This window comes from Periplaneta americana, chromosome 8 (genome assembly GCF_040183065.1).
Source record: "Periplaneta americana isolate PAMFEO1 chromosome 8, P.americana_PAMFEO1_priV1, whole genome shotgun sequence".
NCBI lineage: Eukaryota > Metazoa > Arthropoda > Insecta > Blattodea > Blattidae > Periplaneta > Periplaneta americana.
The window spans coordinates 67,993,265-68,010,304 of record NC_091124.1 but is presented as its reverse complement, the minus strand read 5'-3'; positions in this window follow the sequence as shown (position 1 = coordinate 68,010,304).

Here is a 17,040-nt window from a genome sequence, read left to right as displayed (position 1 = left end):
GATGCTTGTATTAATACAATAACTGTCATTTCTTCTGCCAAACATTTCAGCATAAATATGAATTATAACTGAAGATAAGAGTTTTTGATATTGATGAACACTGAAAATTGTTTAAATTAACAAAAAAGTTTTTTTTATCATGAACTTATATGTCATAGTTGTGAACTGGTTTACAGATTTTAGCGATAAATGAGAATTGTATATTTTTTCCTATTTTAAGTAGAAAAACATATTCTTCCTTCCATTTATTTTTAATGTATGAAAAGTTCTCACTATTGTTACAAATCTTTTTGAATATGGTCACAATCGACTTCTAATGCATTTAATATTTAGTTTCCTCTCTTTTTATTGTGTCACCATTAGCTGGAACTTATTTTGAGAGCAGTTACATTTGTGTACTTACCCTTTTGACGACTAATGGTGCAAGGTTCTTTTCAGCATACAGACATTAACCACTTCCCTTATTATCCCGAGTTAACTCGTTTTGCTAACATGTGTCAAAATTTATTAACCCGAGTTAACTCGTTTGAGTCCCATTGTCTATTTCATATGATTTTTTAAGTATGTAAGAAAATTAGTGATGTACAGGATTCTGCAATATTAAATGACCTCTTTACGAAAATAAAAAAATATGACGCTTTTGTCACAAAACTGCTAAAATATATAGTAAGGGAAGAGGTTAACTTCTATACTTGTCAGTACGAATTCTTTGAGAGAAGAAGAACAAGAAGCTAACCATCTACAAGTGTCCTGTTAAGTAATGACTTTGTTTTAAAAGCAAAAGGAAACCCTTACCAAGATTTCTGTGGAAATCCCCTAAAATGTCTTTGGTTGCTCATATAGAATGCTGATAGAGATTTTTCTTTGAAGTACGACATTTATAACAAAGACAGTTGTAAAAGAATGTTTAAACTTGGCGTATTCTGCAATTTGGTGATGTCGATGCTATGCAGAACAAATTTTAAATGTTTTTTTTAAGTCATTGTTATTGTCTTCTTATATTGCTCTGGATAGATTTTGAAATACCTGTTGGCAGTCATAATTGAGAGCTCATATAGCAATAATCAATAAATTTTTGTTGTTTAGTCAACTGTCCGAAGACAGGTTTGAATTCATAAGTGACGCCAATAAGGCATCACTCATGAGGCAACTAAGCCAGGAGATAATGGGGTAGAATGACCAGTTCCTTTTTCTCTCCATTGCATACATCGCTGACTAGTAACATGTTACACCATTGATGTACACAAACAATTGTTCTTCCTCTGACACACATCGTCAAGTGAGATGTACTGTCTGATAACAGATATACACATGAGTTAGAACCTCAGTCAGAGGTAAATCAAGAAAGTATCGCGAAATTAATGCTAATTTCTGACACAAAATACAAATTTAATGAATTAAGTAGCAGTAGCAGTAGTAGTTGTCTAACATCCAGGAACTTGTAACTTGAATGGACTCCATTCTCTTTCTTGCTTCTCAATATAATCTTGATGCTGAAGTCAATTCTAATGCAACTAATGCTGGACATGTGTGAAGATGATCAGCTGTCATTATTGAGTTTTCCTTGTTGCATAGGACGTACTTTGGTGATGAGCTGTTATGTCCTGTTATAATAGGAAACATCGCCATTGCTTCTTGTCTGGGTGAATTGGGTACTGAGTATTTGTTATTTAGGATAGACCAAGACTTGTTATGAATTAATGGAAAAACAAAAAAATGATCACCAAAAACACTTTTCTCCAATTATAACAACTGTGGAAGATGAAAATAGACTGCGCATGACATATTAGGTGTGGACAACTTGTATAAATTAAGAGCGAGTGTTGACAAGTTTTCCAAGATTAAGACATGGTATTGCATCTTTAATAATAAACAAAACTTTGATTAGACCAGTGCATACCTATGCCTCAGAAACTTGAACCCTTAATAAACAGATTAAATATCTTTGAGAGAAAAATACTAAGAGCAATTTTTGGACCAGTGCAAGTAAATGATGAATGGAGAATATGATATAATGCTGAACTGTATGAACTATTTAAGGAGCCAAACATCATTACAATAATAAAAACTGATCGTTTGAGATTGGTTGAGCATTTGGCAAGAATGGAAGACTCACGACCAGCTAAAAGAGTCTTTTTATATAATGCAGGAGGACAGAGGACTAGAGGAAGACCGAGAGCTAGATAGGAGGACGACGTAGAAAAAGATGCTAAAAGTATTAGAGTCCGTAACTGGACTGGTAGAGCAAAAAACAGAGAGGAGTGGCAAAGACTACTTGGGACAGCCATGACTCTGATGGGTTGTAGTGCTGATGATGATGATGATGATGATGATGATGATGATTGCATCTTTAAATATATGATGAACCTTGTGCAATAAATGTTCTCATTAATGCAATGCAAGCTAGCGCACTTGGACATACTTATGTCATGCACAATCTGTCTGCACACAATATACCGAAATACAGTATGTTCGAACTATTCACAGGTTCTATAGCCCATCTTAAAACTGTATTTCCCACAAACAGTTCAGTTTTATAAATGCAGTTCGAAATGAAACTGATTAAAGGAAAATGCTATAATCTTCTATCTTTCTTCCAAATGATTACACACTCTTAAAATACATTAATGCCATTAATTTAATCAAATATAGAATTCCTCTTTGTGGATGTTTTCTAGTTCATTTGTTCTAAACAGGAAGCTGGTATAGTAGTGTATCATTGTGTTATGCATTTATTTTGTCCAGTTTTTATCAAGGCCAGTTTATTAATACTAATAATAAAAATTTAATTAATTTTTATTACAGTCTGACTAAAAAGTTATTTATGTTTTGTACTAAAAACACCGAACTTTGCATCATTATTTCATTTAAGTTTGTTAATGAACAGCTGTTGATTGTTCCCAAATGATTCATTCATTGAATACTGGTATATTATATTGTTGTATGAAAAAAAAAAGTTCTCTTTGAAAGCCTGTGATTTAGTCACTTTTCCTCCTCCAGGCTATTCATACCTTTATATTTTCATATTATACTGCTGTAGGAAACGTAAATATAAATTAGCAAGTTACAAAAGAAGGCTTGCATATCTATTAATATAAATAAAACAACATGTACTCAACAGATGATGAACTTTGAACATTGTCTTCATGAACTGGCTATTATTAGTATTACTACTACTACTACTACTACTACTACTACTACTACTACTACTACTACTACTACTACTGCTATTATTATTACTCTGTCTTTGGTGAAGATGTTGTGGCATTTTAAGTAACATAATCTTTTTTCAGAAATGTTCACTTGCATGCACCAATCATATGTTGGGAAATGACTTTTGGCACACACAATGAACCAATAAAACAACTGCTCAAGGTACATCAAACAACTAGAATAATTAAAACATTCTAAATTAAAAATTAACAAATCCAACTTCATACCATCTGCCTTCTACCCATTTCCACTACTCTAAAAAAAGCTTCATGAAAGATATTAATACTGTCAATCATGGAGACAGTATGTAATCATTAGTTTCCAGTAAGAGAATTCTTAATGACATATCAATATAAAAATTATGAACAAGTTACTATTTCTGTGTGAATCTGTATTCAGCATAAGTAACTGGTGAGATGGTGTTATATGCCACAGAATATAATGTGCTAAGGCTAGGTAACATTCGGTGCTGGACCCCGAACTCATTTCACCGTCATTATCACCTTCATCTCATTCAGACGCTAAATAACTTAGATGTTGATACAGCGTCGTAAAATAACCCAATAAAATAAAAAATAAATAATGTGCTAACAAAAGCCAGCTTCGCAACAAAACTATGATAAATTACGTGAAACGATACAAATGTAAATAAGGCAGTAACAGAATTTCTGTAAAATAAAGTATATTTTTATTTAATACATTTTTCATACCTAATTTTATAGTTAGAAACTATTATTTTAAAATTCGTCAAGGAACTCCATTCTTTTTATAACAACATGCAACTTGACAATTTTGCAGAGCCAAAATGAAAAGCTAACGTTCGAAACTAACAAATATGAAATAGCTTATGTAACAGTGATAGTGTTTCCTCAATATCACTTTTATTGCATATTACACCCATATGTAAATTTCAATGATACTGTACTTCATATTTTGCTTGAAAGTTAGTTATTTTTTCTTATCTTATTTTCAGGGTGAAAGTGAAATGACAATTTTAGGGCCGTATTCATAGATATTTTTAGTGCGGGTTTCCGGTGGATGATCAGCGTTTTTCGTATTCATAAACCAGTGTTAGCGATAGGATATGATTTGAATTCTGTACAAGTAACCAGTGGATAGGCAGGGCTAGCTTAATATGCTCGTAGTGCGTGCTGCGAAATGTCTATGAATACCACCCTTGGAGTGTTATATTCGAGAATTATGGGAAGAATTGAGTTTTTCTTGCCAATTGTATATGATAAAGATCATCTGTGAATACAGTGTGCTCTTTCATTTGTTATTTTTATCTCACTTAAAGCCATCAAAATAAATTTTGTGTAACTATTCCGTAGCAATAAATAATTGAATGTACTCGTATAATATAATTAGGGAAGTTCTTTAATACACGAATGTATTCTGTAGATTCAATTTAGCATTGAATTAAAAATAAAGTAAACTAGAGTTTGTAACAAATCACCTCATGAGGAAATTTGAATTTGACTTATTATAATATATATTTTGACTAGTATTTCTATGTTAGTCGGCCTGGGTAACATAGTCGGTATAGTGCTGGCCTTCTGTGCTCGAGGTTGTGGGTTCGATCCCAGCCCAGATTGATGGCATTTAAATGTGACAGGCTTATGTCAGTAGATTTACTGGCAAGTGAAAGAACTCCAACAGCACAGCAGCAATGCTGATATAACCTCAGCAATTGCAAGCATCATTAAATAAACCATAATTTAACATTTTTTTCTAAGTTATAATGTGCTTCATCTTAGATTTTGAAGTAATTATTCATTTCCTCAAACACAGCTTCTATCATAGCCAAATTATTTGCTAAGAAGGCTATGAAATTACGTACGTACAGTGAGTTCCGCAGTAGAATATTTTTAATACATTACTTATTGAACTTAAATATTAAGAAATGAAATATAGCCTATATCGAGGTGCTTTCTTCTTAAGTGATTACTAGTACATGAACAATAAACAGTTACAGCATGAATATAAAATGTAACAAATTAAACTTTTGAGAATAGCTTTAAAATTGAAATTACTGAAGATGGAAGAGACTTCTGCAGGATTCAAATTTAATTTCTGATAATTCCCGAAGATCAGCTGTTGTAAAATTTAGTTTTCACTGAGCATAAATGCCTTAAAAAATATTTATATATTGATTGAGAATATTAATGTCTCACTGTTGTGTACTATGTATTGAATTAGGAGAAATGGATGCACCATTGCAAAGCTGTAGCAAACAGTAGTGATATAAAACATTGGAATTCAAAACTAAAAATGTCTTGTCATAGACCACATCACTGAATATTAACAAGAAGGCTTTACCTTTGTATGCAATATGGTGAGCTGCTGTGGATTTCAACTACTTTTAATTTTAATGCTGTCATAAATGGGCTTTGAAAGTGTAGTAACTTTTTTTTTTTTTTGAAAAGGAGGAAGGGTAGAAACTAGATTACATATCTTGAACTTGTGAGAAAGTTAAGTTAAAGTGTGTATATAGTTAACATTACAGTGATATTAAGGATTTATCATGTTCTATTTTTAAATATAATGTAGAGTTTTTACTCATTACTCAAACTATACAGAATACAAAGAAATTAACTACATTAGATTTTAGAGCAGTGGTGATCAACTCGTGCTCTTTGTGCAAGAGCACTCTTCGCTGCACACGAGTAGTATATGCTATGCGAGAGCAGATCGTCCCAATGCTTGCAAATGCTAGTATTGACACTGCTCTTTTTTACTCCTGAGTGCCGCAGTGCTTTGTAAGAGCAACTGAGTTGGTCACTACTGTTTTATAGGCTAAAAATAAGGGAAAATGTTATTGAATATAATGCAATAAAAACAACTGTAACCAGTGGCTGATACAATTGCAGAACATGAACGATATAATTATGTGAAATTAGTCTCACTTTTCTTTAATAACATCGAGTGTATCTAAAACCAATTGATCTCTTACCAAGTAGGAACACACTTTTTTCTGTGTGAATAAAATAATCATTTTTATCTGGTGTTTGGTTTAATAGATTTTTAAGAGAATCATTCCATTAATATTTCCTCATACCATAGCATATCTGTATATTGAAAAACAAAGTAAAAAGAAATGTTATAGTTTAGAAATACCCATTTTACTTGTTTTTAATTTCGTACTCGTTGCAAAGCACATTTCATTCATATTATAACTAGATACATTTTTATATTCTTGCCTAAATGCGTAGTGATAATGAAAAGACAAATTGTACGTATATCTAAAAAAAAAAAAAGCTTGTTTACTGTTCAAGGGTTACTATATATAATACTGATGCATAAAAGATATATGAGAAAAAAAAGAGTGAATTTTTAATTTATTACTTTGACAGGTAATGGGCTTGTATACAAACATAAAGTTTACAATTTATTTTATTTATTTAAGGAGAATACGTTAAAACTAAGCAATTTTCCTGCTGTACAACTTAGGGTATGTGCAATATGAAGGTGAATATATTTACGTCTTTTAGCTGTATTTTATTTTTATTTTAAGTTTAGTGTTGTAATTTGTGTCATATTAATTATTATTTAAGCATAACATTTTTAATTTATCCACAGAGTAGACTTTCAATATATTTGTAATGTCACAGAAGTTAATTTAAGAAATACCTGGATCCTCTTTTCCTTATCTGAACAACGGAATATGTCATGTGTTTTGTTTACAAATGTAAAAATATATTTTCATTTTAAAACGTTGTCATTTCTGAATAGACATGCCTGATACATAATAAGCTACAAATGATGATGACGACGACGATGAGGATGGAGAAGTGCTAGTACCTGTCAAGAGTGGTTTGAAATACTGCATTTATATTTTCATTCTATCTCCAAGAGTTTTGTGCATAATAGAACTTAATGAAATGTCATTTTGACTTTTGACTTGTTGCCTCTCTTACTTGTCTGGTGCAGGCATTCAGGATTTGCACCTATTAATAGTTCTGGTATATTGACTTGTATTTACAGTAAAATCTGATTATAACAGAATTAGAGCTCTAGTGAACAAAACAAGTGTTATTTCTTCTTCCTTTTAATCATAAAGGTCATCCAATCTGTATAACATGTATGAACATTTTTGACTATAGTTTATAAGTTGGGTCCAGAATTTTTGTAACTTGAAATTTTGCCAGTGAAGTACGGTATTAACTACAGTGTATACATACATACGTACACAAGCAATGAACATCTTCGGGATTGTTATACATTCCTCACTGCATTTGGAACTTAAATATGTGCTAGAAGTCGTCATACATTATACTTAGTGAAAACTCAAAAAAGTTTCATATCCATGGTTCAAGAATTAAAACAGAAAATCAATATCCCGAATTTAAAAGAAAACTTACAAATTAAACCATAGAATTGGAATAAATCAGTCCCCTAACTGCCCATTGTGCAACTCAAACCAAGAAATGGATTCGGAACACCTCAAAATCTGTGCTTCAGTGGCTGGCCATGATAATATCTTTGAAAAATATTGGAGTGCAAGAGGTCAAATGACTTCATTGTCAAACGCCTGGCATTAGAAAACAACAACAACAAATTAAACCGAACCCTTTAACTCTATTAATATAGAATATAATCTGAATTTAACAGAAGAAATACTGAAATCAGAAGTAAGCACTGAAATAATGAAACAATCATCTTTAGAGACAATTAATATTAGGTACCCTCCACAAAACAGGCTTCATTTATACACCGACGGATCCTTGATCTCCAGAGAACAAGGTGCCGGTGCAGGTGTTACGTGCTGTCTCTTCTCATTTTATAGATCTCTTGGATATGGAACAACAAGTTTTGATGGAGAAATCGTTGCAATAAGTGAAAGTCTCAGGAATCTTCTATTTCACATTAATAAATTTAAGAATGCAGTTATATTGTCAGACTCCAAAGCAGCTATTCTATCAATAGTCTCTAAACACACACCTTCATCTCAAACAGCAGAAATAACTAAACTGCTCTCTCAATTAATATCACTCAATAAAAGAATTGTATTCCAATGGATACCATCCCATTGTGGAATCCTGGGAAACGAGAATGTGGATGCTTTAGCAAAGAAGGGCAGCACTGCTACTTACAGACCTGTTACTAAATCTACATATTACTCTGTAAAAATTTTTATTAAATCTACATACTTAGACTTCAACAAACAAAATCTGATAACACAATCTCAAGGGAAAAAATGGAACTCTCTGCATCATAATCCACAGTTAATTCCCGATTTGCCACGAAAATCGTCTGTAGCTGCATTTAGATTGGCAACAGGCCATGATTGTTTGGCCAAACACCTGCATAGAATTGGAATATATCAGTCCCCTAACTGCCCATTGTGCAACTCAAACCAAGAAATGGATTCAGAACACCTCAAAATCTGTGCTTCAGTGGCTGACAATGATAATATCTTTGAGAAATATTGGAGTGCAAGAGGTCAAATGACTTTATTGTCAAACGCCTGGCATTAGAAAACAACAACAACATTATACTTAGCATTTGTTTCCATATTATGTTCTTGATACGGCTTAAACTGTGATAATGTTAATATTTTTGTCTTAAAACATCCAACTGCAAAGTTTGAAGTGCATAGCCAAAGGAAGAGGGGTGCTGGGGAGTTACAAAAGCTATAAAGAAGAGTATGTTAGGCGGCATACTAACCAGACTGAATGGAACTAAAATAAATCTTTGTCTGAAAATTAATTTTATCACTTGAGGAATTCATACCTTCAGTTTTGAGCCATGTAACTCGGGAACCTATTAAACTGTGCATCTGAAATTGTACAAAATTGGAATATTTGGCCACACCTGAAGTTCAAGCAGATGGAGTGCATAGAAAAAGTAGAAAAGCTCTATGCTTTTCGAAATTCATGCCCTCTCACCTAACCTATGAACTAGCATGGGAACAGTCCCTTCTCAAGGAGCTGCTCACTCAACTGCTATGAATGCTTACAATTCGTACTTTCTAGAACTGCACATGACTTTATTTCACCGATAAAGGTAAAGGTAAAGGTATCCCCGTAACATGCCATGAAGACACTTGGGGGCATGGAGGTAGAGCCCCATGCTTTCCATGACCTCGGCACTAGAATGAGGTGGTGTGGTCGGCACCACGCTCTGACCGCCTTTTACCCCCGGGAAAGACCCGGTACTCAATTTTATAGGAGGCTGAGTGAACCTCAGGGCCGTTCTGAAAGTTTGGCAAAGAGAAAAAATCCTGTCACCACCTGGGATTGAACCCCGGACCTTCCAGTCCGTAGCCAGCTGCTCTACCAACTGAGCTACCCGGCCGCCCCTTTATTTCACCGATACAATGATGCAGAGAGGATATGAGCTACAACATACAGTGACGAGAATGGCTGTATATGGGTTCCATCAGAAACTCTGCGAGATTAAGGGTTACCACCAGGCCAAAATATGTGTGCATTCACTGTGAACAACTGTGTGCCTGATTCCATGCTCTATATTACAAGTGTAGAAGTGAATCTTTAACAAGTGAACTTTTCTCTAATGCAATACACATTGTGCACTATTCCACTTTCATTTAGATTGTGCAAATAAATATTCCAAAGTATGCACTAATGAATACTTTTAGTCTGCCCTTGCAACTACATTGACAATCGTACCATTCCCTTGTAATCACCATAGTTCTAATATGGTTGTAGCAAAAATAAGTATATTGGCAAGAGTGGCACAAATGGAGAAAGGTTTCGGTGGACTAGTGATTACCCAGAGTTAACCCACATCGGCCCTTCTGAGGAAGGTGGATTGCCCGTATTGATTAAGTTCTGTTTGCCTGAATTCTACCTCATTTCTCATATTAAAAGTACCATTGCATGTTGCCAGAATGTACCCATATTTTTTTTTTCTTTTAAGGGAAAAACAGTTTCCTTTCTAGTGTCGAACATTCCACATACACTTCCTGTGTACTGCTTGCTAAATATCGTTCTACATTTTCAATTTGGTATCAAATATGCACATGCAGTGTGTTGAAGTAACATCCATTCTGAGAGACTCAACTTGTAAACAATGGCAGATTTTCATCCTCCCCTTCTTCCAGTTTATTATTATAAGATAATATAATAAGATAATAAGATTATATATGTATATATATATATATATATACAGTAAAACCTCGATAAGACGCGCCCGCTTATTACGCTATCCTGTATAATATGCTTTTTTGTCCGGTTCCTGCACATTTCATATATAACGCCTTTATAAAATACCCCGTTTGTTGTGCGCTCAAGTCCCGCATAATACGCTGTTTTTGTGGAATATTTTCGATGTAATTTTCAGCAATGTACTGTAACAGCAATGAAACATTTTGGCCACTGAGCTTACCGGTGCCATTAACCTGAAAAGCATTGGTATTCGACACTTTAGCTGAGCATTTAAACCTTCATACTATACAATACCCCACCCTCTTGTTACAATCTCTTATTCGACACTTTACCTGCGTGCTTAAAGCTTATATACAGTTACAATAATCCACCCTCTTGCTAATCCTCTCTCTCTCAAACAGCATTCCTCACTTGACCGTAATAAAATTCTGGAAATTTTTGCTGGCCAGTTTGTTGTTCTGTGTATTGAAGCGTCTGTGAGTGTGATTACAATGCATGTTAAACGAAAAACGCTTTCTGTATCGGAAAAATTGGAAATCTTACGAAAATACGATGAAAACAGTGCCCTTCATCAGAAACAACTGTCTGATTCATTAGGAATCCCATCATCGACATTAAGAACGATAATAAAAAATCGCGACTCAATCACTGCAGTTGCGATGTTGGGAAGATGTAAGCGCAAGAGAGTGCAGTGTGGTACACATGAGGACTTGGAGAACATGCACACGGCAAACAACTAGAAATGATTCTTTTCGAAAGAATTAAGTACAGTACATACAGTATGGTAAATGTCGTTAACGTACAGTACAGTAATTACATAATAGAGTAATACTGTATTACCTTACATGAATCATGTATTTCAATAAAGAAGAATGCTAATAGATACTGTATATAAGTCAAAATTAGTATACCCGCCTAATACACGGTTTACACGCGGTCTCTTGAACAGCATCTTATCAAGGTTTTACTGTATATCTCGATCGGGTGGTGACTTGGAACATACAACATAGGGATTTCAATGCTAAAATTTATATTTTGTTATATTAGCTCCCCTAATTATATTATAGAAGATAATGCTGTTAAAGTTTTTTGTAGAAAAAAAAGATCTGCATCCATTTATTTTAAATTAATATTTTGATTATGAGTGTGTTTGGAATTATTTAAAAGTAAAAAGTAATTATAACCATCTTTAATGAAAACTTAATTAACTGGTCATGGATAACTGATATTTGTGTTAAAAATAAAATAGTTTAGGATTCAACCAGTTATGATAAAATTTAAAGGGTAAACGAATGTGACATCAATGTGAATTAATTTTCACAGATTAACAATGAAAATACCAATGTTTACATTATTTCATGGTAAATTAGTAAATCACAATAAATGTTGACATAGACCTCCATTTGCTGCTGAGCAATAACCATCTCGTTTGACATTTGCTAGCTGCATGTTTGATATCTTGTTTCATTCTTTACTCGCACCGTTTCTAATATAATAATAATTCGAACTTTTTCTTTCATGAAATAAATTTTTGTATTATTTTTTTTAATCCAACCAAAAGTTGTTTTTAATGGTATGACGTTTTCTTCTATAATAATTAGGGAAGCTAATATAACAAAATATAAATTTTAGCATTAAAATCCTTATGGTGCGTGTTCCAAGTCACCACACTGTATAATGGCTACATCATCGATCCCACCATTAGATTTGAAAAACAAAAGAGCCAACCTGAAGATGTAAATAGGGAAAAAAACGACATCGTTCCATATTTAATGGATAAATACGGTCTACAACAAATTGAAGTAATAGGCCTTATGGTTGGAGCATGCGGAACTATTCCCGGTTTCTTCTTCCAGACCTGGCAACGTTTCAGCCTACAGAGGAAGGCAATTGATGACATCGTTCTTGCAGCTCTGAGAGGATCAATATTTATACTCCGCAACCATCTCTACGGTCAACAGTGATCTTCAACTAATTAATTAGTACCTACTTATTTATTCAGTCATTTCTTGTCGTTGTTGTAAGACTCCCTTCAACTTAAACATATGTGTATTATTTATACTTCCAATTGCCTATTGCACAATATGCTCTGCCTTTGTGGCAGCCTGTTAATACAGGAAGCTGTTATCATTTAGATAAATAAATAAATAATATTAGATAAAAAGAAATGAATTTGATACTACGAAAAGAATGGTAATTAGGGATTGAATCTTTAATTATGAAGTTGAATAAAATGTAATTGCTACAAATTTAGATTTTAGATTCAGTAGCATTATAATGCTTGTTTGCTAATATATTTTTTTTCCAAATAATACTTCTTGATCACTCAAACTCTTGGCTAATCCTCTCCCCGCAAATTTAAGATGATCTGTGAATTGCCTCTCTGTGGACCTGTGGAACTGCAGTCTGCTCTCTCACCACAAGCGATAAGATCCTTCACCACAAAAAAATTGTACTGTAACTAACACACACAAACACTGATGTGTCATTTAAGAGTGCCTTGTAAGTAAGTTATCATAACGCTGATTCAGGAAGGAATTATAATTTCATAAACATCAGCTGCTTCTGTTTTCGTTTCAATCATAAACATGACTCTAGGGAGTGCATGTTGTTTCTCAATTCCCAGTACAAGGCAGTATTCTACGATAATTGTTAGTCTTTTCTTCAGCAGTTGAAGAGACAGCATACTTTATACTGGTGAGTACTGCATATTGTTACATTCACATAAAATAATTGAAACATATTTTTTTTCCTTTTTTGTCACATATTTTTCCGATTTTTAGCATATAAGAAATAAATATATACTAATGTTTGTGGAAATTGCAACACCAAGAAGGATACATGTGACTGAAATGAAATTGATACCACAGATTAGGTACATGACAATACACAAATGATTAGAATTGCAGAACTGTACCTGATCTGTGAGCGTGAGGTTTCAATATGGTGTGAAGTCTCCATGCGCCTCTAAATGTCATGGCATGGAATCAAAGAGGGCCTGGATATGTTCCTGGGGAATCACCCTCCATGTAGTTTGTATGCGAGTCCACAAAGCATCAAGAGTGGGTGCTGGAGAACCATGACGAACAAGTTGCCGACCATATCCCAGACATGTTTGATGGGCAACATGTCTGGTGAACGTGCAGGTAGGGAAGCAGTGATACCCGTCATTCTTCGAAGAAGGCTTGCACAATCCTCGCCACATGTGGTCAGGCATTGTCTTGCTGAAATATGACATGTGGAGTTGCCTGAGGGAGGGGCAGTACCTCGGGCTCTAAGACCTCCCTAATGTAGCAGCTGCTGTTCAGATTGCCCTGAATACGAAGGAGGCGAGATTGCATGTCGTATCCAATGGCGCCCCAAACCATCACACTAGGCGTTTGTCCGCTATGCCGCTCAACAGTGCAAGCTCTCAGATTGTGTTCACTATGGTAGCGTCTGACACGTATGTGGCCATTATTGTAGGACAAGTTGAAGTGGAACTCGCCTGAAAATTACATTTTGCCACTTACCTCACTGTGACGGCATTCACGTGTCCATTGCAGTCTGAGGCATTGATGGTTTCTGGACAATGGAAGCTGATGCAATGGCATGTGAGCCACTAGTCCAGCCCTCAAAAGATGGCGATGAACCATTGACGCAGACAGGTCCACACCCATTGCAGTACTCAAATGTAGACTCAACACTGTGGATGAAGCTGTACAGTCTGTCACGGCCATGCAGACAAGATGGCGGTCATCCCGTGCTGTGGTTACATTACGTGGTCCAGTACCCACTCGTCTCTGTGTATGATCCTATTCTATCCACTAGTTCCACTCACGCATCACTGTCGTAGCAGCATGCCCTGTACGAGCCGAAATGTCACGGTATGACATTGCGCCCTTCCACGTCGACGAGGCATACCTGCACTAGCTTTCACGTTTCCACTTCGTTTGAAAGCTCTGCACTGACTGAGCAAGGCATAACACTGACCTTGCTGGTGACACAAGAGACGTCACTGTTGGGCCTATCTCTCTGGAAACGTAAGGAATTATTGGTGGTACACTGTTCTACACATCTCCCGAGTTTGGAGTCGTTTGGGCCATTCTTTCTGGGTGTTGCACTTTTCACAAGCAGTAGTGTATATAAGTTTACAATTGCAAAGAAATTAATGTTTACAGATACTGTTATCTGTTGTTTTCTAATGCCAGGTGTTTGACAATAAAGTCATTTGACCTCTTGCACTCCAATATTTTTCAAAGATATTATCATGGTCAGCCACTGAAGCACAGAGGGTAAGATAATAAAACAAACCAACCCTACAACAACACAAACAAATTTCAAAGAATCATTACTTATCAAATTAGGAAATTATTCATCACATTTTCTATACCAAATTTTTAAAATTGAGATGGGCAGGACACCTAATAAGAATGAGCGAGGATGAAATACCTAGGAAGACATTTCTGATGACACTAGAAAGGAGAAGGAAGAAAGGTAGACTGAAGCTCAGGTGGACTGACAATGTGGACGATGATGCTCACAGTCTTAAAATTAGAAACTGGAAAATGCTGGCATTAGATCAAGAAAGATGAAGGCGGCCAAGACTCGAATTCAGTTGTACAGTCAATAGATAGATTTGCACAGACTCATATGAAAGTTCCACTTGTGCGAGATGACAGAGAGATTTTCTAGGAGATTTTTCTAAACGATTACGAATATCATGTAATCTTTCTTCAGCGAGAACCCTATGCTGCTATTTTCGTTTCTTAGACTGGACACTTCCAGTTTCCTGAAATCTATTATATAAAGATTATAGACTTTTACGATCTGGAGCATCTACACCCGGGAATCTTTCTTGAAACTGTCTTCGAACTTAATGAGCTGAGTTAACATATATGAATCATAAATAAAGACACACTATGCTTGCCGTTGTAAATTATGAGGCATAATACACTTTATGTAGGCTATAATGTCGTCAGTGGCTAACCATGACAATATCTTTGAAAAATATTGGAGTACAAGAGGTCAAATGACTTTATTGTCAAATGCCTGGCATTAGAAAACAACAACAACATGTCAAATTAAGAAACGAACAAAACACAACCCGAAACAGCTGCGCTATGACATTCAGCAAGGTCAACAAGTAAGCAAACAGGCTTGCTACCCCATCCAGTGCGCAGTAAACGAGTGGGAGCTCGCTCATAGGAAAAACCCATCACTGCAGGGAAAGCATAACTGATCACACTGTATTTTAAGCTTGTTCGCTTCCAAAACAACGCCAATTTTTTGTGTATGGGGTAGGGTGGCCAATTAATTTCCCCCTCCATTGCATACATCGCTGACTAGTAGTAACATTAATACCTTATTTTCATAAATGTTAAATATCGGTACTGGTTTTCGTAATGGCAACATAACTTATTTGAAGCAATTCCAATATCTTATTTGAACTTCCCCAAAAATTAATTATACCTACTTCGGTTTTTCTTCATCTCAGTGGGATTTACTCAAAACCAGGTTTTGGGTTTTTCTTGTATCTACTCTAGATGAAAACAGCATAAAACTATTGTCATTTGGGATCAATGTGACTTTATAAATTCATCAATACAACAGAACATCATATTGACATCAGACAAAGTAAGTGACCGTATTTTTCTTGGAACTTTCGGAGACAGTTATTCTAAAAAATCGCTGATGGGAATATAAAATACAGTACAATTAAAATATTAAATACATAAGAGACACCATAGACTTTTCTTTTTTCCTGTTCATATCCAATAATATATGTAGATAAAACACAGGAACGAAAAATCATGCACAAAATATTAATATATGACTAAACAATGAATCTAAAATAATAATTATTATTGGTTTATTTTAAAAGAGAATGTCATTGCGATTGGTAAAAATGCATAATCTTCAGTACCTACTACAGGATTTGAGGAAGTTATTTACTGAATATTTTACAAGATATCGATAAGTCATTATTTTTCTCTGCTAACATGGCTTGTATTGTTTCAACATTAAATCGATACTTCTCTTCAAATCGTATTTTATAGAGAAAAATACTATTTCAATTCGTGCATAGCTGTCATATAAGTATAATAGGAATTCAATAATCTTCATATGTTGACATGAGACACATTTTTTCTTTTAAATGCACAAGAACTGAAATATTTACTTTCTTTTTGCAATGCATAACCACATAAGTACTGGTACATTCATAAAAAATTTCGTTGGGATCAATGTTTAAATTTTGCATTTTGAAAATACTTATAAAATCTGCTCTCAAAATTATTTCCTCTAGCAGACACCTTAGTCAAAAGATGGCAGCTCAAATTCGATAAACCCTCATTTTTATTTCGTACGTACTTCTAAGTTAATTTGTAAGTTAAAACAATGTATAAAAGCAATTTAAATTCCAGAGACTTTCCAGAACTACACTTTCACCTTTTCGAAAACATACTTCAATATAGGAGAAACTAAATTAATTTTTACTGAGCAATATTGATAGGACATGAGATTTGTTACTGTCTTTAAAGTCAGAAATAAACTAATTTTTTAGGTAACATAACATATAAAAAGAACAATATTACAATTTTTATCACCTGATTGCAGAGACAGAAATATATCGGAGTTATTATTATTAATCAGATTACACTGACAAGGACCGAAAATTACTTCTGTAAAGCGAGCTATTAACACGGCTGAACCAAGA